The sequence below is a fragment of the Aegilops tauschii genome, chromosome 4 (genome assembly GCF_002575655.3).
Source record: "Aegilops tauschii subsp. strangulata cultivar AL8/78 chromosome 4, Aet v6.0, whole genome shotgun sequence".
Classification (NCBI taxonomy): Eukaryota; Viridiplantae; Streptophyta; class Magnoliopsida; order Poales; family Poaceae; genus Aegilops; species Aegilops tauschii.
The window spans coordinates 2,320,744-2,347,173 of NC_053038.3; the positions used below are offsets into that span (position 1 = coordinate 2,320,744).

The 26,430-nt window shown below is 42.5% G+C and overlaps 1 long non-coding RNA gene across 1 annotated transcript; it reads left to right on the forward strand.

The window, feature by feature from the left end:
- Window positions 1-20,818: 20,818 nt before the first annotated feature.
- On the forward strand, window positions 20,819-23,095 carry LOC120962358 (uncharacterized). The gene is made up of 2 exons (XR_005753131.3): window positions 20,819-22,715; window positions 22,813-23,095. It is a non-coding gene; the product is annotated as an uncharacterized lncRNA (long non-coding RNA).
- The last annotated feature ends 3,335 nt before the right edge of the window (window positions 23,096-26,430 follow it).

The following is a 26,430-nucleotide window of genomic DNA, read 5'->3' on the forward strand; positions in this document are numbered from 1 at the left end:
GATTTTCTATTTCGGCGGAAAATGAATACTTGTTTAAATAGCATTACCGACAAGTGATAGAAGCGTTGCTTCATTTCTTGTTTCGAAATTGCGTATGCCGCCTTTTGAAAATCCTACAATGACTTATATATGTAGGAGTCACATAATTTCTAGTAATTTTTCATAAACTTTTGATTTACTACTTTAAATTTTCTCCTCCATTGAAACTCAGAACTCATTTAAATAGGACACATTATAACAGCCTTTCCATCATTACGTTCTTCGAGAGTAGTCTCGACCGCCGTATGAAAGTCGAACAACTTATCCACATCAATTATTCATGTTTAGCACATTTACTTAAAGTTTTGATCCGTTACCGTATATTTTTTCGCTTAAAGGAAACTTACTTAAATAGCATCATTTAGAAATTCCATCAGCATTTCTTCCTTTCATCCTTTGGAAGTTGTATGTTCGACCATACTGATCTCGTATAACAATCAATTTATAACTAAAAATCATATAATTTCATCATCAATTTTGTTCCCTTTTGATCCATCACTTTAGATTTTCATTTTGTTGAAAACTGAAAACTTATTAATGAAACGTCATTGACATATTCCGAAATCATTTCCACCATTTCATGCTTCGAGGGTAGTCCGTGCATCTATATGCACCTCAGATAGCAACTTACCTATAGAAATTACACAATTTGGTACAATTTTTAACCGTTTTGATCCATCATGGTAGATTTTTTATTTTGGCGAAACTGAATACTTGTTTAAATAGCATTACCGACAAGTGATAGAAGCCTTGCTTCGTTTCTTGTTTCGAAATTGCCTGTGCTGCCATTTGAAAATCCTATAATAACTTATATATGTAGGAGTCACATAATTTTTAGTAGTTTTTCATAACCTTGTGATTTATTACTTTACATTTTCTCCTCCATTGAAACTCAGAACTCATTTAAATAGGACATTCGACAAATTATAACAACCTTTCCATCATTCCATTCTTCGAGAGTAGTCTCGACCGCCGTATGGAAGTCGAACAGGTTATCCACATAAATTATTCATGTTTAGCACCTTTACTAAAACTTTTGATCCATTATCGTATATTTTTTCGCTTAAAATAAACTTACTTAAATAGCATCATTTAGAAATTCCATCAGCATTTCTTTCTTTCAACCTTTGGGAGTTTTCTGTTCGACCATATTGATCTCGTATAATAATTTATAACTAGTAATCCTATTATTTCATCACTAATTTTATTCCCTTTTGATCCATCACTATAAATTTTCATTTCATTGAAATCTGAAAACTTATTAATGAAGCGTCATTGACATATTCCAAAATCATTTCCACCATTTCATGCTTCGTGGGTAGTCCGTGCATCTAAATGCCCCTCAGATAGTAACTTACCTATATAAATTAGACAATTTGGTAAAAAATTTAACCGTCTTGATCCATCATGGTAAATTTTCTATTTTGGCGAAACTGAATACTTGTCTAAATAGCATTACCGACAAGTGATAGAAGCCTTGCTTAGTTTCTTGTTTCGAAATTTCCTATGCTGTCATTTGAAAATCCTATAATAACTTTTACATATAGGAGTCACATAATTTTTAGTAGTTTTTCATAACCTTTTGATTTATTACTTTACATTTTCTCCTCCATTGAAACTCAGAACTCATTTAAATAGGACATTCGACACATTATAACAACCTCTCCATCATCCCATTCTTCGAGAGTAGTCTCGACCGCCGTATGGAAGTCGAACAGCTTATCCACATAAGTTATTCATGTTTAGGACTTTTACATAAACTTTTCATCCGTTACCGTATATTTTTCCGCTTAAAAGAAACTTACTTAAATAGCATCATTTAGAAATTCCATCATCATTTCTTCCTTTCAACCTTTGGAAGTTGTATTGATCTCGTATAACCATTTATAACTAAAAATCATATAATTTCATCACCAATTTTGTTCTCTTTTGATACATCACTATAGATTTTCATTTCGTTGAAAACTGAAAACTTATTAATGAAGCGTCATTGACATATTCCATCATTTCATTTCCACCATTTAATGCTTCGAGGGTAGTCTGCGCATCTATATGCACCTCATATAGCAACTTACCTACATAAATTAGACAATTTGGTACAATTTTTAACCGTTTTGATACATCATGGTAGATTTTCTATTTTGGCGGAGCTGAATACTTGTTTAAATATCATTACCGACAAGTGATAGAAGCCTTGCTTCATTTCTTGTTTCGAAATTGCGTATGCCGCCATTTGAAAATCCTACAATAACTTATATATGTAGGAGTCACATAATTTTTAGTAGTTTTTCATAACCTTTTGATTTATTACTTTACATTTTCTCCTCCATTGAAACTCAGAACTCATTTAAATAGGACATTCGACACATTATAACAGCCTTTCCATCATTCCATTCTTCGAGAGTAGTCTCGACCGCCGTATGGAAGTCGAACAGCTTATCCACATAAATTATTCATGTTTAGCACCTTTACATGAACTTTTGATCCGTTACCGTATATTTTTTTGCTTAAAAGAAACTTACTTAAATAGCATGATTTAGGAATTCCATCAGCATTTCTTCATTTCAACCTTTGGAAGTTGTATGTTCGAACATATTGATCTCGTATAACAATTTATAGCTAAAAATCATATAATTTCATCACCAGTTTTGTTCCCTTTTGATCCATCACTATATATTTTCATTTCGTTGAAAACTGAAAACTTATTAATGAAGCGGCAATGACATATTCCGAAATCATTTCCACCGTTTCATGCTTCGAGGGTAGTCCGTTCATCTATATGCACCTCAGATAGCAACTTATCTATAGAAATTAGACAATTTGGTACAATTTTTAATCGTTTCGATCCATCATGATAGATTTTCTATTTTGGCGAAACTGAATACTTGTTTAAATAGCTTTACCGAAAAGTGATAGAAGCCTTGCTTCGTTTCTTGTTTCGAAATTGCCTATGCCACCATTTGAAAATTCTATAATAACTTGTATATGTAGGAGTCACATAATTTTTAGTAGTTTTTCATCACCTTTTGATTTATTATTTTACATTTTCTCCTCCATTGAAACTCAGAACTCATTTAAATAGGACATTCGACACATTATAACAGCCTTTCCATCATTCCATTCTTCGACAGTAGTCTCGACCGCCGTATGGAAGTCGAACAGCTTATCCACATAAATTATTAATGTTTAGCACCTTTACTTAAGCTTTTGATCTGTTACCGTATATTTTTTCCCTAAAAAGAAACTTACTTAAATAGCATCATTTAGAAATTCCATCATGATTTCTTCCTTTCAACCTTCGGAAGTTCTATGTTCGAACAAATTGATCTCGTATAACAACTTATAACTAGTAATCATATAATTTCATCGCCAATTTTGTTCCCATTTTGATAAATCACTATAGATTTTCATTTCGTTGAAAACTGAAAACTTATTAATGAAGCGTCATCGACATATTCCGAAATCATTTCCACCATTTCATGCTTCGAGGGTAGTCCGTGCATCTATATGCACCTCAGATAGCAACTTACCTATAGAGATTAGAAAATTTGGTACAATTTTTAACCGTTTTGATCCATCATGGTAGATTTTCTATTTTGGCGAAACTGAATACTTGTTTAAATAGTATTAGCGACAAGTGATAGAAGCCTTGCTTCGTTTCTTGTTTCGAAGTTGCCTATGCCGCCATTGGAAAATCCTACAACAACTTATATATGTAGGAGTCACATTTTTTAGTAGTTTTTCATAACCTTTTGATTTATTACTTCACATTTTCTCCTGCTTCGAACTTTATAACAGCCTTTCAATCATTCCATTCTTCGAGAGTAGTGTCGGACTCCGTATGGAAGTCATAGAACAACTTATCCACATAAATTATTCATGTTTAGCACCTTTACATAAACTTTTGATCCGTTACCGTAGATTTTTTATTCGCTAAAAGAAAACTTACTTAAATAGCATCATTTAGAAATTCCACCAGCATTTCTTCCTTTCGAGCGTCGGAAGTTGTATGTTCGACCATATTGATCTCGTATAACAACTTATAACTAGTAATCATATTATTTTATCACCAATTTTGTTCCCTTTTGATCCATCACTATAGATTTTCATTTCGTTGAAAACTGAAAATTTATCAATGAAGCGTCATCGACATATTCCGAAATCATTTCCACCATTTCATGCTTCGAAGGTAGTCCGTGTCTATATGCACCTTAGATAGCAACTTACCTATAGAAATTAGAAAATTTGGTACAATTTTTAACCGTTTTGATCCATCATGGTAGATTTTCTATTTTGGCGAAACTGAATACTTGTTTAAATAGCATTACCGACAAGTGATAGAAGCCTTGCTTCGTTTCTTGTTTCGAAGTTGCCTATGCCGCCATTTGAAAATCCTACAACAACTTATATATGTAGGAGTCACATAATTTTTAGGAGTTTTTCATAACCTTTTGATTTATTACTTTACATTTTCTCCTCCTTCAAAATATAGAACTCATTTAAATAGGACATTCGACACATTATAACAACCTTTCAATCATTCCATCCTTCGAGAGAAGTGTCGGACTCCGTATGGAAGTCATAGAACAACTTATCCACATAAATTATTCATGTTTAGCACCTTTACATAAACTTTTGATCCGTTACCGTACATTTTTTATTCGCTAAAAAGAAAACTTACTTAAATAGCATCATTTAGAAATTCCACCAGCATTTCTTCCTTTCGAGCTTCGGAAGTTGTATGTTCGACCATATTGATCTCGTATAACAACTTATAACTAGTAATCATATTATTTCATCACCAATTTTGTTCCCTTCTGATCCATCACTATAGATTTTCATTTCCTTGAAAACTGAAAACTTATCAATGAAGCGTCATCGACATATTCCGAAATCATTTCCACCATTTCATGCTTCAAAGGTAGTCCGTACATCTATATGCACCTCAGATAACAACTTACCTATAGAAATTAGAAAATTTGGTACAATTTTTAACCGTTACGATCCATCATAGTAGATTTTCTATTTTGGCGAAACTGAATACTTGTTTAACTAGCATTACCGACAAGTGATAGAAGCCTTGCTTCGTTTCTTGTTTCGAAGTTGCCTATGCCGCCATTTGAAAATCCTACAACAACTTATATATGTAGGAGTCACATAATTTTTAGGAGTTTTTCATAACCTTTTGATTTATTACTTTACATTTTCTCCTCCTTCGAAACTTAGAACTCATTTAAATAGGACATTCGACACATTCTAACCGCCTTTCCACCATTCCATTCTTCGAGAGTAGTCTCGACCGCCGTATGGCAGTCGAACAGCTTATCCACATAAATTATTCATGTTTAGCACCTTTACTTAAACTTTTGAACCGTTACCGTATTTTTTTTTCCTAAAAAGAAACTTACTTAAATAGCGTCATTTAGAAATTCCACCAGCATTTCTTCCCTTGAAGCTTCGGAAGTTGTATGTTCGACCATATTGATCTCGTACAACAACTTATAACTAGTAATCATATTATTTCATCACCAATTTTGTTCCCTTTTGATCCATCACTATAGATTTTCATTTCGTTGAAAACTGAATACTTATCAATGAAGCGTCATCGACATATTCCAAAATCATTTCCACCATTTCATGCTTCGAAGGTAGTCTGTGCATCTATATGCACCTTAGATAGCAACTTACCTATAGAAATTGGAAAATTTGGTACAATTTTTAACCGTTTTGATCCATCATGGTAGATTTTCTATTTTGGCGAAACTGAATACTTGTTTAAATAGCATTACCGACAAGTGATAGAAGCCTTGCTTCGTTTCTTGTTTCGAAGTTGCCTGTGCCGCCATTTGAAAATCCTACAACAACTTATATATGTAGGAGTCACATAATTTTTAGTAGTTTTTCATAACCTTTTGATTTATTACTTTACGTTTTTTCCTCCTTCGAAACATAGAACTCATTTAAATATGACATTTGACACATTATAACAGCCTTTCCATCATTCCATTCTTCGAGAGTAGTCTCGACCGCCGTATGGCAGTCGAACAGCTTATCCACATAAATTATTCATGTTTAGCACCTTACTTAAACTTTTGAACCGTTACCGTATATTTTTTTTGCTAAAAAGAAAACTTACTTAAATAGCATCATTTAGAAATTCCTCCAGCATTTCTTCCTTTCGAGATTCGGAAGTTGTATGTTCGACCATATTGATCTCGTATAACAACTTATAACTAGTAATCATATTATTTCATCACCAATTTTGTTCCCTTTTGATCCATTTCTATAGATTTTCATTTCGTTGAAAACTGAAAACTTATCAATGAAGCATCATCGACATATTCCAAAATCATTTCCACCATTTGATGCTACGAAGGTAGTCCGTGCATCTATATGCACCTCAGATAGCAACTTACCTATAGAAATTAGAAAAATTGGTACAATTTTTAACCGTTTTGATCCATCATGGTAGATTTTCTATTTTGGCGAAACTGAATACTTGTTTAAATAGCATTACCGACAAGTGATAGAAGCCTTGCTTCGTTTCTTGTTTCGAAGTTGTCTATGCCGCCATTTGAAAATCCTACAACAAATTATATATGTAGGAGTGACATAATTTTTAGTAGTATTTCATAACCTTTTGATTTATTACTTTACATTTTCTCCTCCTTCGAAACTTAGAACTCATTTAAATAGGACATTCGACACATTATAACAGCCTTTCCATCATTCCATTCTTCGAGAGTAGTCTCGACCGCCGTATGGCAGTCGAACAGCTTATCCACATAAATTATTCATGTTTAGCACCATTACTTAAACTTTTGAACCGTTACCGTATATATTTTTTGCTAAAAAGAAAACTTACTTAAATAGCATCATTTAGAAATTCCACCAGCATTTCTTCCTTTCGAGCTTCGGAAGTTGTATGTTCGACCATATTGATCTCGTATAACAACTTATAACTAGTAATCATATTATTTCATCACCAATTTTGTTCCCTTTTGATCCATCACTATAGATTTTCATTTCGTTGAAAACTGAAAACTTATCAATGAAGCGTCATCGATATATTCCGAAATCATTTCCACCATTTCATGCTTCGAAGGTAGTCCGTGCATCTATATGCACCTCAGATATCAACTTACCTATAGAAATTAGACAATTTGGTACAATTTTTAACCGTTTTGATCCATCATGGTAGATTTTCTATTTTGAGGAAACTGAATACTTGTTTAAATAGCATTACCGACAAGTGATAGAAGCCTTGTTACGTTTCTAGTTTCGAAATTTGTGTATGTCGCCATTTGAAAATCCTACAATAACTTATATATGTAGGAGTCACATAATTTTTAGTAGTTTTTCATAACCTTTTGATTTATTACTTTACATTTTCTCCTCCATTGAACTTAGAACTAATTTAAACAAGACATTCGACACATTATAACAGCCTTTCAATCATTCCATTCTTCGAGAGTAGTGTCGGACTACGTAGACCAAATGGCCAGACTCAGATCAAATACCAAGAACTCGTTAAGCTTGTTATTTTGAAGTAACCGCGGACGCCGTCCAGGGCCAGGCCCACCTCTCGCCTAGGTGGTCTCAACCTGCCCTGTCGCTCCGCCACAAAGATCCACTTGCGGGTACTCCTACGAGCCGACCCGACTTTAGTCACCACAGGTGTCATGTATAGAGTATATAAGTATATACCCGTGATCACCGCCCAAGTGATCACGGCCCGATAGTATAGCACAGCAGACGGACAAGAATGTTGGGCCACTGATGGAAAACTAGCATCCTATACTAAGCATGTAGGATTGCAGGTAAAGGTAACAACAGTAGAAGCAAGGACAGGCTATGCATCAGGATAGGAATAACGGAAAGCAGTAACATGCTACACTACTCTAATGCAAGCAGTATAGAGAAGAATAGGCGATATCTGGTGATCAGGCGGGGCTTGCCTGGTTGCTCTGGCAAGTAGGAGGGGTCGTCAACTCCGTAGTCGAACTGGACAGCAGCAGCGTCGGTCTCGTAGTCTACCGGAGAGAAGGGGGGAAGAAACATTAAATACAATGCAAACATAAGCATGACGATGCGTGGCATGACAATGAGCGGTGCTAGGTGTGCCCTAACGCGGCAGTACGTGGTACCGGCGAAGGGGGGACATCCGGGAAAGTATTCCCGATGCTTCGCATTTTTGGACAGATGAAACGGAGGGGGAAAGTTGCGAGTTCGATATGTTAGGGATGTGTGGTGGACGAATGGGCTGCGTATCCGGATTCGTCTCGTCATTCTCAGCAACTTTCATGTAGAAAGTATTTTCATCCGAGATACGAATTATTTTATATGATTTTCTAAAGATTTAATCATTTTAGGATTTATATAATCATTTTAAGTCAACATTATCCAGAATAGTAAAAGATGACGTTAGCATGACATCATGCTGACGTCAGCAGTCAACTGTGTAGTTGACTGGGTCAACTCGTGTGGGTCCCGCATGTCATACACTACTTAGTTTAATTAGGGGTTAGCTAATTAATTACTTTTTAATTAAATTAACTAATTAATTAGATTAATTTAAACAGGATTAATTAACTTAATTAATTTAGTTAATTAATTAATTAATTTTTATTATTTGTTTTAATTTTATTTATTTTTTTAATTTAAAACCGTTCTGTGGGGTGGGGCCCCCGTGTCATATGCCCAGGGGGGCTAACGGGCGCACGGGTAAGCGGGCGCTCGGGCGCTGGGCGGAGCCGGGCGTCGGGCGTCGGCGCCCGACTGGGCGAGCGCCCAAATCGACAGGCAGGGGGGCGCCAGCCACGGCCGTGGCGAGGCCGCCGGCGCCCACGACCCCGGCCAAGGGAGGCGGCGGAGGGCGGCGCCACGGGAGGGAGGAGAGGGCGGAGACGAGGCGCGCCGAGGCACGGGGCCATGGGGCGCCAGCCGGAGCGGGACGCGCGAGCGGGGCGCCGCGGAGTTGGCCGGTTGCGGCCGTCCATGAGCAACGGCAGGCGACGGAGTTGAGCACGGGGTGAGGCCGGGCGCGCATGGGAGAGAGGAGAGGGGGAAGCTCACAGGGGCGGTAGGGGAGTGGCAGTGGGGCGGGAGGTGGTCGATGGGGACGACGGCGTCGAGGGGAAGCAAGCCGGCGGGGGAGGAGGGGGCAGGCCGGCGAGGGCGAGGCGGCGTCGGGCGATCCGGGCGGCGGCGTCGGCGGTCTCCTCCTCGATCCCGATCCAATCGGGGGGGAGAGGGGAAGATATTTTGGGGGAGGAGTGGGGTGTCGGTGGGGGTGGGTCGGGGTCCAGGGGGGTTAAGGGAGTGGGTGGGCTGGCCTGGTGGACCGGTTGGGCTGCTGGCTGGGCCGTAGCCCAGTGGGGGGCTTTTCTTCGTTTTTCTTTTGTTTTTTTGTTTTCTCTTTTGTAATTTTTTCTTTTTATTTATTTTCTTTTCTGTTTTAAATCATTTTAAATTATCTAGGCATTTTATAAAAATGTGTTTATCACACCATATTTACTTATGCAAAATATGGCACCTCCCGAACATTTTTGTTGTAAATTTTGAAAAACTTTTATTGTTGACATTAATTTGAATTTGAATTTTGAAACGGTTTGACCTAACGGTAGATTAGCAACAGTAACTATGGTGACGTGGCACCATTAGCGTGGGATTACTGTAGCTTGATTATCCGGGCGTTACACGCCAGGGCGAGGTCTTATAGCCGTCCAGGCGACGGGAGGTGGGCAGCTGGGCTGGCGGCTGGCATTACTGCTCATTAATGTCGGCGCCTCGGGACGGGGCGCGATGACGGGACGGGGCGGCGGGGTGGAAGGCAAGGCGGCCGTCGACGGGATGGGGCGTCGGGTGGTGGCAGACGACGCACATTGAGCGGGCGACGCGTGTCGGTTTGACCGGACGATGCGGTTGGACGCCACACGTCACGCCGGGTGCGTGGGGGTGACGTGTCGAAGCACGTTATGCCGCCAGCTGGCAGACAGCAAATCCTGCCGTTAGCCACCTAACGTGGCTAACGTCTCTTTTTTGCCGTCCAAACTCTTTGCCGTCTGCCACCAACGACAAAGGGCATTTGCCATCTGCTTTGAAGAAGTAGACGGCAAAGAACCTGTTTACCGTCACTCTCTTTGCCGGGCATGTTTGCCGTCGGTGGCAGACGGCAGAGAGCTTTGCCGTCCGCTTTTGGTGCCTTTGTCGTCTGCCATGGCGGATGGCAAATAAGATGATTCTTTTAGTGACATGGATGTCAAAACAACGTCCTTATAATGGTTTCCTTAAGGAAGAGTTGTATATGATGCAACCGAAAGGTTTTGTCGATCCAGAGAATGCTGACAGAGTATGCAAACTCCAGCGATCCATTTATGGACTGGTGCAAACATCTCGGAGTTGGAATCTTCACTTTGATGAGGTGATCAAAGCTTTTGGGTTTATACAAGTTTTGGGAGAAACTTGTATTAAAAAGAAAGTGAGTGGGAGCTCTATAGCGTTTCTAATATTATATGTGGATGACATATTGCTGATTGGAAACAATATAGAACTTTCGGAAAACATGAAGGATATTTGAACAAGAGTTTTTCAATGAAGGACCTAGGAGAAGCTGCTTTCATATTAGTCATCAAAATCTGTAGAGATAGATCGAGATGCTCAATAGGACTTTCACAAAGCACATACCTTGATAAGATTTTAAAGAAGTTCAAAATGGATCAGTCCAAGAAGGGATTCTTGCCTGTTTTGCAAGGTATGAAGTTGAGTAAGACTCAATGTCCAGCGACTGCACAGGATAGAGAAAAGATGAGTGTCATCCCCTATTCTTCTGCCATAGGCTCTATCATGTATGTGATGTTGTGCACAAGACCAGATGTTAGCCTTGTCATAAGTATGGCCGGAAGGTTTCAAAGTAATCCTGGAATGGAACACTGGACAACGGTCAAGAATAACCTTAAGTACCTGAAAAGGACTAAGGAAATGTTTCTCGTTTATGGAGGTGATCAAGAGCTCGTCATAAAGGGTAACGTCGATGCAATCTTCGACACTGATCCGGATGACTCTAAGTCTCAAACCGGATACATATATATTCTAAATGGGGGAGCGGTAAGCTGGTGCAGTTCCAAGCAAAGCTTGGTAGCTGATTCTACATGCGAAGCGGAGTACATAGCTGCCTCGGAGGCAGCGAAGGAAGCTCTCTGGATGGAGCAGTTCATGACAGATCTTGGAGTTGTGCCCAGTGCACTGGACCCAATGAGTCTGTTCTGTGACAACACGTGTTCCATTGCTCTGGCCAAGGAACCAAGGTTTCACAAGAGGATCGGTCACAAAAAGCGACGATTCAATTCCATCCGCGATTTGATCAAGGAGGAGGACATAAACATTTGCAAAGTACATACGGATCTGAATGTTGCAGATCCATTGACTAAACCTCTTCCATGGGTAAAACATGATCGACACCAGGACTCTATGGGTGTTAGATTCATTACCATGTAATACTAGATTAGTGACTGTAGTGCAAGTGGAAGACTGTTGGAAATATGCCCTAGAGGCAATAATAAAGTAGTTATTATTATATTTCCTTGTTCATGATAATCATTTATTCTCCGTGCTAGAATTTATTGATCGGAAACTTAGATACTGATGATCCACAAGTATAGGGGATCTATCGTAGTCCTTTCGATAAGTAAGAGTGTCGAACCCAACGAGTGTCGAACCCAACGAGGAGCAGAAGGAAATGGCAAGCACTGAAATTATCGGTAACAGATAGTTTTGTGACAAGGTAATTCGTAACGGGTAACAAGTAACAAAAGTAAACAAGGTGCAGCAAGGTGGCCCAATCCTTTTTCTAGCAAAGGACAAGCCTGGACAAACTCTTATATAAAGGAAAGCGCTCCCGAGGACACATGGGAATTATCGTCAAGCTAGTTTTCATCATGCTCATATGATTCGCGTTCGTTACTTTGATAATTTGATATGTGGGTGGACCGATGCTTGGGTACTGCCCTTCCTTGGAAAAGCATACCACTTATGATTAACCCCCCTCGCAAGCATCCGCAACTACGAAATAAGAATTAAGGTAAACCTAACCATAGCATAAAACATATGGATCCAAATATGCCCCTTACGAAGCAACGCATAAACTAGGGTTTAAGCTTCTGCAACTCTAGCAACCCATCATCTACTTATTACTTCCCAATGCCTTCCCCTAGGCCCAAACAATGGTGAAGTGTCATGTAGTCGACGTTCACATAACACCACTAGAGGAAAGACAACATACATCTCATCAAAATATCGAACAAATACCAAATTCACATGACTACTTATACAAGACTTCTCCGATGTCCTCAGGAACAAACGTAACTACTCACAAATCATATTCATGTTCATAATCAGATGGGTATTAATGTGCATAGAGGATCTGAACATATAATCTTCCACCGAATAAACCAACTAGCATCAACTACAAGGAGTAATCAACACTACTGGCAACCCACAGGTACCAATCTGAGGTTTTGAGACAAAGATCGGATACAAGAGATGAACTAGGGTTTGAGAGGAGATGGTGCTGGTGAAGATGTTGATGGAGATTGACCCCCTCCCGATGAGAGGATCGATGGTGATGACGATGGTGATGATTTCCCCCTCCCGGAGGGATGTTTCCCCGGCAGAACAGCTCCGCCAGAGCCCTAGATTGGTTCCGCCAAGGTTCCGCCTCGAGATGGCGGTGCTTCATCCCGAAAGCTTCCTTATGATTTTTTTTCTAGGGCAAAAGACACCTTATACCAGAAGATGGGCATCAGGGGGCTTCCAGGTGGCCCACGAGGCAGGGGGCGCGCTCGGGGGAATAGGGCGCGCCCTCCACCCTCGTGGACAGTAGGTGGCCCCCCTCTGGTGCTTTCTTCGCCCAATATTTTTAATATATTCCAAAACTAACTTTCGTGGAGTTTCAGGACTTTTGGAGATGTGCAGAATAGGTTTCTAATATTTGCTCCTTTTCTAGCCCAGAATTCCATCTGCCGGCATTCTCCCTCTTCATGTAAACCTTGTAAAATAAGAGAGAGAAGGCATAAGTATTGTGACGTAATGTGAAGTAATAGCCCATAATGCAATAAATATCAATATAAAAGCATGATGCAAAATGGACGTATCAACTCCCCCAAGCTTAGACCTCGCTTGTCCTCAAGCGAAAGCCGATATCGAAAAATATGTCCACATGTTTAGAGATAGAGGTGTCGATCAAATAAAATACGGACATGAGGGCATCTTGATCATTCTTAGAATAGCAACATATATATATATATATATATATATATATATATATATATATATATATATATATATATATATATATATATGCTGAAGTAACAATCTATTCACAATGTAAAGTATGAATCAGAAACTTCATTGAAAAACTAGCAAACTATAATCTCAATCATTGAAGCAATTGCAATTTATCATAACATCGGAAAGAGTCAATATAAGAGCTTTTTAGCAAGTCAACATACTCAACTATCATTTAGTCTTTCACAATTGCTAACACTCATGCAATACTTATGGGTATGAAGTTTTAATCGGACACAGAGAAAGATAGGAGCTTATAGTTTTGCCTCCCAACCTTTTACCTCAAAGGTAACGTCAACAATAATGTTATATGAAAACCCACATCCAATTGGATATATATATCAGGATCTTTCCGACACATAGTGCTTGCCAAAGGATAAAGTGTAAAAAGGAAAGGTGAAGATCACCATGACTCTTGTATTTCTATGCAGTGCCTCTTCGTGCTTCGTCTCGTCGTAGTTTCTGGATCCAAGCGTAGCGGTCTTTGCTTTGCTAGATGTGCTTCCATTTCAATTATGTTTCATGTTTGTTTTAGCGTATAGTTGTTAGCTCTGCAGAGTACCCTCTTGTATCTTTTCGCCGTTTGTTTTCTTTTTCAGTGGTTGTAATGGCGGCCTTTTCTAATCCATGGCTGGTTACGGCTTCGTTAATATATTCAAAGTCGGGCTCTTCTTGAGCCTACATTCTAAAAAAAGAATAGAGATTAGATAGTTCTTGTTTGTTTCATTTTCCTTGTACAACCCTCTCTTGTAAACATTTATAGATTTAATAAAATGCTATTATGGAGGCCTCGCATCCCTTTCGGTTCAAAAAACCTTTGACTTGTAGTGATACCTATGTATGTAGTCCTTGCTCTAATGCTGGCGTGGTCCATCTGTATGGGACTCATGCTATGATATGTAGTGATGTGTGCTTGAGAAATCTGTTTCTAGAGGGATAATAATGAAGACCCATGCTATGATATTTGATACAACAAAAAAGAGGATCCCCCCATTCCTAATTGAAGAACACCACCTTTCTATATGGATTACTCAAAATGCTTAGCTAATGCTATTCTTAAACTATAATCCAAGAGGGCTCCATGATGTGAAAATCATTCTGGCCATGTGTTGTTGCTTCGATTCGCTGAGCTAACAACCAATGAAGCACATTCGTTTTTTAGAAAAGGAGGATGTACCCCCGGCCTCTGCATCTGGACGATGCATGCAGCCATATTATTAATTATTCACAACGACCATACAAGGTGATACATCAATAAACCTGAGGCCACCATCTTGGCAACACCGTTGTTACTCCTATCCCCTTGAATGTCCGGGCCTAATATCAAATAGACATCGCACCAAAGCCTAACATCTAAAGCCGGGTGTCCCATCCAAGCCACTACCTGGATTGGGTCCCACACCGGTCTGGCACACTCCCAGTGAGCACCGCATGCTGCAAGGGCTGTCACCTCCATCTTCTTTGATCCATCCTCAGAGCAGAACTGATGCACCAACCTTGCCAGGCCTCTCTGCCATCAAAGCCACCATGACGCCAGACAGCTTCCACCTCCTGCGTGAGTCCATCTCCACGCATCAGACGCCAAGTCTCCACAGCGCCACGCCGCTGAGAACTGCCACCATCAATGTGGAAGATGAAGCACCTCTCCACTAGAGACGCCGCCCTCTGGTCCCTCGAGCCCGTGTGCACCTCCAAGAATGACGCCCCAAGGGGGAAACGACACCAAAGAGTCGCCGCCATCCGATCTACTGATCTAGGGTTTCCCCCGGAGGTAGCAGAGAGTGGCCTTGAACTTCTCCACGGCGATGCCTTCAGGCAGGGAACGACGTAGACAATGTCGCCATCGCCGGTCTTGGCAGTAGCCAATAGCAGGTTTTCACCCAGATCTGATCGAAGACCTCCATCAATCGTGCATGGGCCGCCGCCATCCCTGACGGGATCTCACCAGCACGCCCCAACACCAGCCCCCCTCCCCCACACTGTCCAAGGAGGAAGAACCTTTCCTTTTTAAGAACACCGAAGGACTGGAACTGCAATGAGACCAAATATTGCCATGATCTCAACGATGATGAGTACATATATACAGGTACAACGCAGGTGCAGCCATGATCTCAACTATTGCCGCAGCTAACTCCACTAATCAGGCACATCCAATATGGACGCATGAGACCAAATACAGTATGTTACGTGGGTCCAACGGTGTGTCTGAACCTGTTCCAACACTCCGTCCTAATGGTATTCCCCTGTTCCAACTGCAGTAGCCTTATCATGCAAAAAAAAAAGGTTCTAATTGGCTTCTTGCGCCATGGACGCGACAGGTCATCTAGTGTTTCATGAATTGACGATGCGTCCGTAAGAAAACGTGTAGCGTTTGAACGGAGAAAATCTTGCAGGGCCGTCCTTGGACCGAGAGCTCCATACGTAAGATTAACAGGCCCGCAGTGTGATGATGGGAGGTTTCAGTTGAGTTGCATCATTGTGAGTAGTGAATGCCCAGGCCTCCGTTCTTCTTTGCATAAATTAATTAGTTTGCTCCCAAGCAACAAGACAGTCGGCCTTCCGTTCAATTGACCATCCCCCATTGTTATTAATGGGGTTAGCAAGGCGACCGTGATTAGACGCGTTTATGCACATCCTTTGGAAATAACGGATCCCCTTGTGAAACTCCACAATCGAGGAATTGATCCCCCTAAGGAACCATTAAGAAGAAAATGAGCTTGGTCAATTTGCAGGATAGCCCTACTCCACTGTACCCCGTTTTTTCACCAAAGCCCCTGTGTTGTAGGCTTTTAGTTGGTAACATGAGCTTGGTCAAAACTTTTCGAAAGTCCAACTTTATTACGATGATGGGTAGCCACCACTTTTGTGCACACTGAACAAGCTCCGGGGCCAAGGCAACGTTTTCCACAATAGCATTCCCTTTAATGAACCCTGACTGCATGTTATGAGCAAGATGTACATTGAATTGCGGCTGCAGCAGACGTAATGAAAAGATTAAACATAACAAGTCTTGTGTGAAAGGTATTTGAATCAACAACTAGAGCGTGATAAGAGATAACGCAAACTACGGCCACGTGACATAACTTTCAGGTTTCAGATGCAAGGCATCACACTTGGACTGGATTTGCGGGAACAAACACTCCAAAAAACTTGATTTGACTGATGGAAGACACTACGAAATACTGATTCAGTACTGCAACATTCTGTGGGGACACCACAACAATATATCCTCATTTGCATACATTAGACAAAATTAGTTCTGTAGTAAACACTGAAGAAAACTCATAAGTTGCTGAGCTACCAACTGTTAGTCAAAAGGATGGTCTCCAATATCTGGTTTCTTAGGTCAAAGTACCCAGCGTCCTTCCAGTATCGAGTAAGATCTGACCAGCATCATTGAAGGCCAATGGAATCAGTAGCCCTGCCACTGTCCAATCCATATCGAGTGCTCGCTTGTCCATCCCCAACCACAGTCAATTGTAACTAGCTCCTGCTTGCGACATATGGTCATCGTCTCTGCCACCATCAAGTTCAAGATATGAATAGGACTGCAATGAAATGTGAACTACTGGTACATTGTAAAAACAAGCATTCTATGAAACCAAGAAATTGTTGAACAAATACTGAGTGCAACATCCACTGCGCCAAAACAGCAGCACGTGGATATAAAACGTAGGAAAGATAACACAGAAAAAATAGTTGTTTTTTTATGACATTCTGAGAAGCGACAACAAGGTAACAACCAACACATATATGGCGATTGCCATTTCTCAAAAAGAAAAGAAATCGATTGGAGAAGCTGTATTTTTAAAACTTATTGGCTTCATCCACCGAACAACCAAACTAGTCAGACATTCACATAAAAAATTAAAAATACTTCCTATTAAGATCAAAACAATTCATGGGTTTCTCTAAGGTAGTTCTACCTCAATTATTTTGAATACTAAGAAGCTGAGACACCCAGGAGCAGCCACGCCTTTCTCATTCATAAGAGAAACTGAGATTTCATGGACACACTGCCAACCAAGGATGAACCAATGAGCAAGCTACCAAATTGCAGACTTGGTTTCACGGAGAAGAGCAGACACCTAAGGATCAATACATTGGTATGAACTTCACACCAATTTTGTACGTTCATATATATACAACAGAATAACATTCCAGTTTGATTCATATATATACATTGGTATGAGCTGTTAGTCGCATCAAAGCTAAACAAACTGGGATTAAAGTATTGAATAGCAGACCTTGCATTACTGCAAAATCGACTAGATAGTTAAGGTACATGAGCAACACAAAGATAGTGCAAACTATGGCCATATCAAATACGTAGCAACAATGTGACAGCAGAAAATTGATGTCATTAGTTTTGTACTAAAATAACACTTACTCATGATTGTGATTTAGTATCACGGTCCGGTGGACTCAAGGCTTTCTTCATATGGTGCCACAACTCTTCGGGCCACTGTACGTGTGGTGAGTAATTATGGCGCCGCCTGTGAGAAGGTCCTCAGCATCTCCGGACGCAGGTCTGTACATGAAAAGCTGGTGGGATTTCAAATTGTCTGTGTTGTTCCAATGAGGATCCGGTCTGAGCAGCAGGCGGCTGCCATCATCAACACTGCCAATTGGGACGATAGAACAGGATTGCATCAACTGAGTGTCTGACAGCGCTGGCGTGTCCAGGTCAATGCGGCAATGGAGATCCCAAGCGCCCGCCTGGTGGTCACGTAGCACCCAGATATCATATGAGCGCTCGAACTCATCGGAATTATTAAAGACACAGAGATGCCCGTTGAGCTCCACTATCTGGCAGGGGTACATTTTGATGGGCGGTGGTGGTACGATCCCAAACTCCTCGTCGCTGATGGAGAAGGACATGATGATCCTCCCGAAGTTGAACTTCTTGTCCGGCTCCGCGACCCAGTGCAGGTGGCCCTGCGCAAATATGCTCTGGTCGCTGGAGAAATGCGTAGCAAAGCCCGGCGGCAGTGCCCTATCGGCTGCACCAGCTAGCGGACGCCATTGTCCCATGGAGTTGAGTAAATACACCTCGCACGCCGGGGGGAGGTCGCCGCGGCAGTAAAGGCGCACCACCTTGTGCTTGCGGATGCGCGTGTCGTAGCCAATCCCCAAGTTGTCATGGTGGTGCGGCCAGCAACCGAACGAGTCGTTGCCCTTGGGGAGCGCCGTGATCTGGCCGGTGGAGGGGTTCCACACGTAGTGGTTCACCTTGTAGAAGTACACACGGTCGTTGGGGTCGTCGAGGTCGCGGATGATGGTGGTGGGCCTGTCTGCCTCCAGGACGACGAGGCCGCGGCACTGGCCGGTGACGGCTCTGACGCGGCGGAGGCGGTCGTCGCGGAGGACGGGCGCGAGGGGGCGGCCGGGCGACCAGGCGTGCACCGTGGTGTCTCTGGAGTTGAACTCCGGGAGGATGAAGAGCCTAGGGGAGCCGCGGCTGTTGGCGAGGCGGAGGTGGCGGTCGACGAAGCCCTGGGAGGAGAGCACGGCGGCCCAGGCCCGGGAGAGGCAGCGGCAGCGCATCACCGATTTGGCCGGCATCCGCGTGAGGATGTCCTCGATCAGATCGTTGGGGAGGGAGGAGGACGGCTGTTCCGCAGCCTCGTTGGACGGGGGATCCATGGGCGTTGCGCTGCGTGCGGCGGGCTGGACGAGGAGGCGGTGGCTGGACTGGAGATGCAAGACGGCGAGAAGGAGGCGGTGGCTAGAGAAATCCAAGAGAGTGAGGGGCGGCGGCGGCCTGATCTGTTTTTCTTTTATTAGCACATGTAACTGAAGTTGTGGTAACGCAGGTTTGGTGTGAGAGTGAGGGTAAGCGGCCACTTGCATCTTTTTTTTTTAGTTTAAGCAGCCACTTGCTGTGTTTCATGGCTGCGCCTCAGACTTTGGGGCCGGGTAGAAGAGATACACTGGCAGCATATATTGATGAAGAGTGAAATATTTTCTCACAAAAAATGAGAATTTTAATTATTTTCAAGAAAAAAGAGTGTGAATAAATGTCCAATGTATTTGTTAATGTTCAATATAATAAGTCCACCAAAGTGAAATACTACCTCTGTCCCAAATAGCGTACCAAAAAATTCTTATAGTTTGGGTCAGAGGAAGTATCATTTTATGCTCACCCGCAAAAAAAATGAAGTATCATTTTATGATGCTAGCAGCACAAAATTGTTCTACCTTCAAGTGTGGACTGTACATTCTATTTCTGGTATATTAAAGACATGTGATGAAAACAACTTACCTGAACGCACTTGGTAGTTGATTGTGTCATTCTTATATCTAGGAATTTTTAATTCAACATTTGCCAAACGCAGAGTGTGCACATCTGAGAAAGAAAAGAAGTAGAAGAATTTAGGGTGAGATTTTGGTGAAGGATGACTGTTTTCCTCTGTCTTATTACCTCTGGACACTATGGTCCTCCAATATTGATTTCATGATTCTTTACTGGTACACTCTCTGGATGTTCGATCTCCTTACTAGTTTAATTAAGTACAAAGTTACACCCAGGGCGGCGACACATCCCTGCCGCCACAAGCGCCTCCTGACGCCATCGCCTCCTCACCGTTGCCGGCTGGAGCCGTTGGGCGAAGCACCAGGCGGCCAATGGCGGCGGCAGGCCATCTCCCATCTCTTCCCGCGTCATTGAAGTCCCTAGAAGCTGAGGCAGGCCATCTCCCATCTCGTCTCGCGTCATTGAAGTCTCTGGAAGCTGATCAAATCCCTGAGTCCTCCATTAAGGCTGGTGACACCTAGGACAGATACGGCCGGCTGGCCTTAGATCTCTGGCTGCCACTTGCCTTGGGCGACCTGCAGCGAGTCTCCGACGTGGTCCACCTTGCGGGGGTCGAGCCATGAAGAGGTGGAGGGGTGGTTATGTGAGGCCCTAGCATCCTCGGCTTGATCAGGATTCTCCGACTGCATTATTGCATGGCTTTTTGGCGCAAACTCGGCCAGATCTGCTTGTGCAGCACCGTTCGTGGCCAGATCCGGTACGTGTGAGCATCCAATCGGCCGACAGTCTTGCAGGTTCTGCCGAAGCTTTGCGCGGATGCTCAAATGCGATGTGGTGGCAGTCAGCAGTGAGGTGCTCTATCGCCGGTGTAGGTCCGTGTGTTGACCACTCCGACACTATTATTTGAGAACACTATGGCCAATACAATCATGAATTTATAAAGAAACCGCAAAGGTTTTCGAAAATATTCTCAGTGCTTTTAGGACCATTCAGTAGCACACTACCAAGGGCGGTCTGACCTCCATGCCGTTTGAATAAGCCAACCATCTGCACACGCGCTCACTGGTCAACTACCTGCCCTCATGGCACGGCACACGATGCTTCGTCCAAGGAACCTGCACCCGGTGATTTAGGCTAAATGGCAATGGCCAACTCGTATCCTTTCATTTCGATGTATTTTTTTATCTTTTTATCTTTGAATTAACTAAATATGAAATTCTATGGGAATATGAATGATTATAGATTTTACAATGTTATTTTTTAATAGATTTTACAATGTTATTTTTTTAATAGATTTTACAATGTTATTAATCATGATGTACTCTTGATTACAGGTATAATGGCTAATGGAGTTGGAGGGTGTTGTAGATAGGAATGGGATTGCAAGTACAAAGGGGCGAACTTGACGAATGGAGCGACATACTCTGAGCAAAGGGATTTCGTCTCCTTTATATAGTGAAGGCGGGCGGAATAGGCTTTCGAGGCACTTGCAATGCAGATCAGCCACGGGGCCCTTCATATAAGTTGTAAGCCATGACGTCATGTAGTCGGTGGTCGCTGGTACGAGCAGTGGTACGAGCATCCACTGCATATGGCATGATGTCTTCTCTGGAAGTAGTTGTGCGTCTCCGGTTGATTGACATTGATCTTCATGCCCGTCATATTCCTTTTATGACTTGATTTTGCACCTACAATAGCCCATTTCTACAGGAAAATAATGAACAAGGACATTTGCAATGCTTTGCAATTATTAGTCGTAAGTAGGCAAATCAATGTGATGGCCTCAGAAAATTCAGAAATTATCATGTGTAAGCATGGCTAAATCTGAGTGAAAATCCACTCATCATGCAACGACGAGCTTTAGCCGTTTGACGCCTTCTGTGGTGAGCTGTTTTTATTGTGACTCGGCCTCCTGCTTGTGCGGGCAAGGTCCTCAATCCTGTGGCTTCTCACACAATGATCATGAATGTACATAGTATTTGGGATCACTGAAAGTGGACGTGACATCACAAGAGGAGTTTGATTTGATGGTGCTTCTCGAGCACCCGATCTCGAGCTCTGAGGTGAAAACACTAGGTCTGACCCTAGTTGATCATACATGAAAACGAGAGTGTTTTTGCGTTGTTACCTTATCATAGGCAGTGCTTGGAATTCACTCAGACCTGCTTTTCGGGGTAAAAGCTCACAATCTTCCCTAAGATGGTTCGATCTGACAAAGGCACATGAGCATAAGTCCCTTCCTAGAGGTGTTGCTTTTGGATAAACATTCTCTTATTCCTGTTGTCAAGAGATGGATGGGCCTGATGCTCGTTGTTGTACTTTGTCGGTGTCATTTGATTGCTTCTGGGGTTTTCCTTTATCCATCGCCGAGGCATAGCTTTAGCCTTGTATGACTTTGCCCTTTGCAGGCATGATTCTTTTCATGTGTGAATTGATGTTGTTTATGTGCATTCAAGTCATGTAGAGGTCAGATGATTGTCCATCGTGCTTGTATCCCCTTGATGTTTCATTACGTGTCAATAAAAAATGCCCCTTGTCAGAAAAAAACTTTCAATGTTGTTATAATATTTCCTAATAGGGTTGTAATTTAACTTTCTCTATTATATTATACATTTTTATATTTTTCAAGGGCTACTGCGGTAGGTGACAAAAAGGACGACGTACACAAAAGATAATTAAGAAACAACAAATAAAAGATAGAGAAGGGAATATGATGAAGGAAACATTAGTGAGCACATAGATAGTGAGATGCTCAACTGAGGAAGGTAATAGTCAGTGATCATATAAATATCACATTTATTGTATGGATATGCATGCTATTCAAGGATAGAGTTTAATAACATCCAAAGAAAGAAAAACAATCAATGCATTTGGCGTTATATAAACACTAGCACATGGGCATAGCTTTTACGACATATTGGCAAGAACAATAGCAGGGCAAAGAAAAAAAGCTAGCTAACTACTTTAGTTTTCTTTATGGTGCTTATGAAGAACAGCGTGCAGGCTATGTGCTTGGTGGCTCTTGTTATCATGTCTACCGTTTTATTGCCCTCTCATGTAGAAGGAAGAATCATGGGTACGTTTCTTTAGTCATATTTCTCTTAATATTTGCATATACTATTGGATGTTACTTACTAGAAGTTGTTGTTGTGATCCTCATCCCCTGCGTGCAGATACGAAGGAGAGGAGCCTCACATTGTGCTTTCTTTGGAAACGCTGCACAATCGATCTATGCCGGCAAAATTGTTCAGCACGTGGATATGCTAAGAGTGAAAGCACCTGTGATTCATACAAAGATAATAAATACTGCTGCTGCGCGACGGATTGAAGGATACAGCTGTGATGGATACTACACATCATATCGTCCTACATCTAATTATTTCTTGCAAATAGCAAATAATGACTACCGATGGAATTGATGTAGCAGATTCAATAAACTTTAAATTTTACTAGTAACTGGTTAATGTATAACTGTAGTGTGAGCAAGTGATAAGTTTTCCTTGCCATGGAATTGATGATTGGGTGGGTGGGTGGGTGGGGGTGATTAAACACCTAAACAGACATGCCTCTTTCAAGTTTCAGCGAAGCAGTTTCGATCAGATGAAGCGTCGGCCTGTCGTCTCGATCGAGCCGCCCCCCGTGTCACCCGAATCGCGCGCAAGGGATCTCGGAGATAGATCGCCCGCATCACCCGTATCGTGCCTCTGTCCCATTGACCTTCCCTCTGGCAGAGACGAGGGCTTTTTTGGGAGGTTAACGATAGACGCTCAGGCTTTTTTCTAATAGATAGGCACTCGGGAGCCCCTATTGGGCGCTGCAAGTGCCGGCCAGCGCTCCTGGCGCTTGCACGCGGCGGGTACCGGGCCGGCCCATGAATCAGTGGAAAAATAAAAGCAAACACGAACAGAATGACGCTAATTCGGGCACAACAGGAATCAATTTCTGCACGCCAAAGTTAACAGCTTAGAGCCTTCACCGGTACACCAAGCTCTGTTTGTTTCGAAATTACACTATTTTATGTCTCCTTTAGTACAAACATTAACATATATTCAACTTTGTTCACGTTGATTAATATGAAAAACGAAAAGTTCGCCCAAAATGAAAACGTTTACGAATTCAAAAATGTTCACGGATTTTCAACAAAAAATCACGAAAGGTTCAGCGAAGTTGAAAAAAGTTCATCAAATTTGAAAATAGTTCATTGATTCTTTAAAAAGTTCATCGGATTGGAAAAGAGTTCATCGTTTTTCTGAAAAAAGTTCACCGAATTTGATATAAGTTCATCGAATTTGAAAAATGTTCATTAAATTTGAAAAAAAGTTCATCGAGTTTAATAAAAGCTCATCGATTTTCAAAAATAGTTCATCCAAAAATGAGAAAAGTTCATCGATTTGAGAAAAGAGTTCATCGAATTTCAAAAAAGTACATCAAAAATTGAAAAAGTTCACGAACTAAAAATTGCACATTTAAGAAAATAAATAAAATAAAACGGTAAAAGAACTAGAAAAAGGAAAAAAAAAAGAACAAAACAAACTGACAAATGAATAAAAGAGTAAAACGAAGATACAGTGAACAAATTGGTTAGTGGCCGGATGGTGGTCCCGTGTTTGTTTGTGAAGGAGGTCGCGGGTTTGAATCTTTGGTGCTGCATTTAATTTTTTGGATTAAAACACAGAAATAACAAACTATATACGGGCCGGCCCAGCAAGGGAGGTGGCCTGCGCTGCAGGTGCCAGTTAACGAAAATGCACGTTAACGGGCGCCTGCAACGCCAAATAGGATTTGCCTAGGCACACTCAGGTGTTAGCCAAATCGGCCGGCAGATAAAGCCCAATAGAACCACAAGCCTCCGTTTTTTCTTCTGGAGTAGCTACCCTTTAGGATATGTAACACCCCGAGAATCATGCTACAGTAACTCCTTGTGATTAAGCTAATCATGTTACTAAACAGGGCTTGATCACATTTGAATCACATTCCTTTCAAACTCCTAGTTCAAACTTCAATTAAATTTAAAGGTGGAAAATAAAACTTTTCAAATGTCAAAACTAAAATGTTCTAAAAGTGACAAATAAATCATAGGTAATATTGGTGGAGGAACCAAGTCTTTATAAAATGTTAAATGCACCAAACTAATTAAATCAGTAGCTAAAACCATTAGTTAAATGTCTTTTGTATTTTGTAAAATATTAAACTATATTATTTTGGGATGAAACTTTTTGTGGTTGTGACATATTTGGTAACAACAAATTAGGTGCCATTTTGGTATCTTGCTAAAACAAAATAAAAGAGAAACTAGAAATAAAACAGAAAAGAAAATAAACAAATAAAAGGAAAACAGAAAACAGAACACACCCAGAGAAAAGGAAAAAAAAAGGAAAAGGGCCCGTTTCGCCCCACTGCCCCCCCCCCCCCGGCCCAAACTGGGCCGCGACCCCGACCCCCGGCCCAGCCCATCTGGGGGCTTTCCCTTACCTCTGTTCACCGGAGGCGTGGTGGCCGCCGTTCGACCGCCCGCGGCCAAGGATGGCCACGCGGCGGCCATCCGCCGCTCCCCGTCGCCTACTAGGTCGCCCCCGACCTAAACCCTAACCCTAACACCCGCAGTTCCCCTCTCCTTCGCGCCGCTCCTTGCTCCCCCCATCATCCCGAGCGCCTCCGACGCCGCTCGCCGTCGCAGCCGCGGCTACCGACCTCGCCTCGCCTCGCCGACCTGTCCAGCAGCTCCGCCGTCGTCGACTTCCTCATCCCCGTCCACGAGCGCAAGCCGGGGAACACCGCAGGCAACGGATCGAGCCGCCCCCCTTCCGCCTCTGCTCCGACGATCCCCTTCGACTCCGGCGACGCCTGCTGCTGCTACTAACCTTCCAGGGGCTTTACGTAGCCGCCCGGTGAGCCTCGCCTCTCTCCCTTCGTCTTCCCGCCGTGGTCGTGCCCGTAGGTGCCGTCCCCCCCCCATGTCCGAGTTCGCCTCCACCGAGCTCGTCGCCGGCCACGTTCCGGTGACCGAACGACCGCGCAAGTGTGCCCATCATGTTCGCCCGCACGCGTAGACGTCGTACGTGCTTAGCACCGCTTGTTTTGCTCGCCGTTGCGCCGTTTGCAAGCTCGCCGTGCCTCGGGTCTCCGCCGTCCATGTCACCGGCGACGACTCCGGCCATCCCTACTCGCGTCACCACCCGTGTTGGACGCGGCGCTCTCCACTCGTTCGAACACAAGTCACGGCGCGTGTTTTGGCTTGCTGTAGCGAAAGTCCCGACGAACTCCGGCGAGAAACCGCCGCGGACGCGCTCGCCGGAGCTCCTCCGGCGCCGGCCCTGACCTGGCGTGGCGTGGGGCCCGCCCAGTGCCGCTGACAGTGGGCCCCTGCGCCTCTGTTTGACTGCGTTGACCGTGGTCAACGCGGGGTACTATTCCCCAGTCACTGACATATAGGCCCCACCACCTAATTAGGTTAGTCAAACTTTTTAAAAAATAAACTTAATTAGTTAAAACCTGATCAGTCACTGACAGGTGGGCCCAGTAGTTAATTAACTAAAAACTAATTAGTTTAATCCTCTGTTAACCCACTGTCTATGACAGGTGGGTCCCCCGTGTCAGCTTTGACCAGTCAACCCGGACTGTTGACCGCTGACGTCACTCATACGTCATGCTGACGTCATATCCCTTTTTCTGTTAATTAAATAATTCCAGAAATTCAAATAAACTTTGAAAATTCATATCTTTTAAACCGTAACTCGGATGAAAATGTTTTCTATATGAAAGTTGCTCAGAACGACGAGACGAATCCGAAT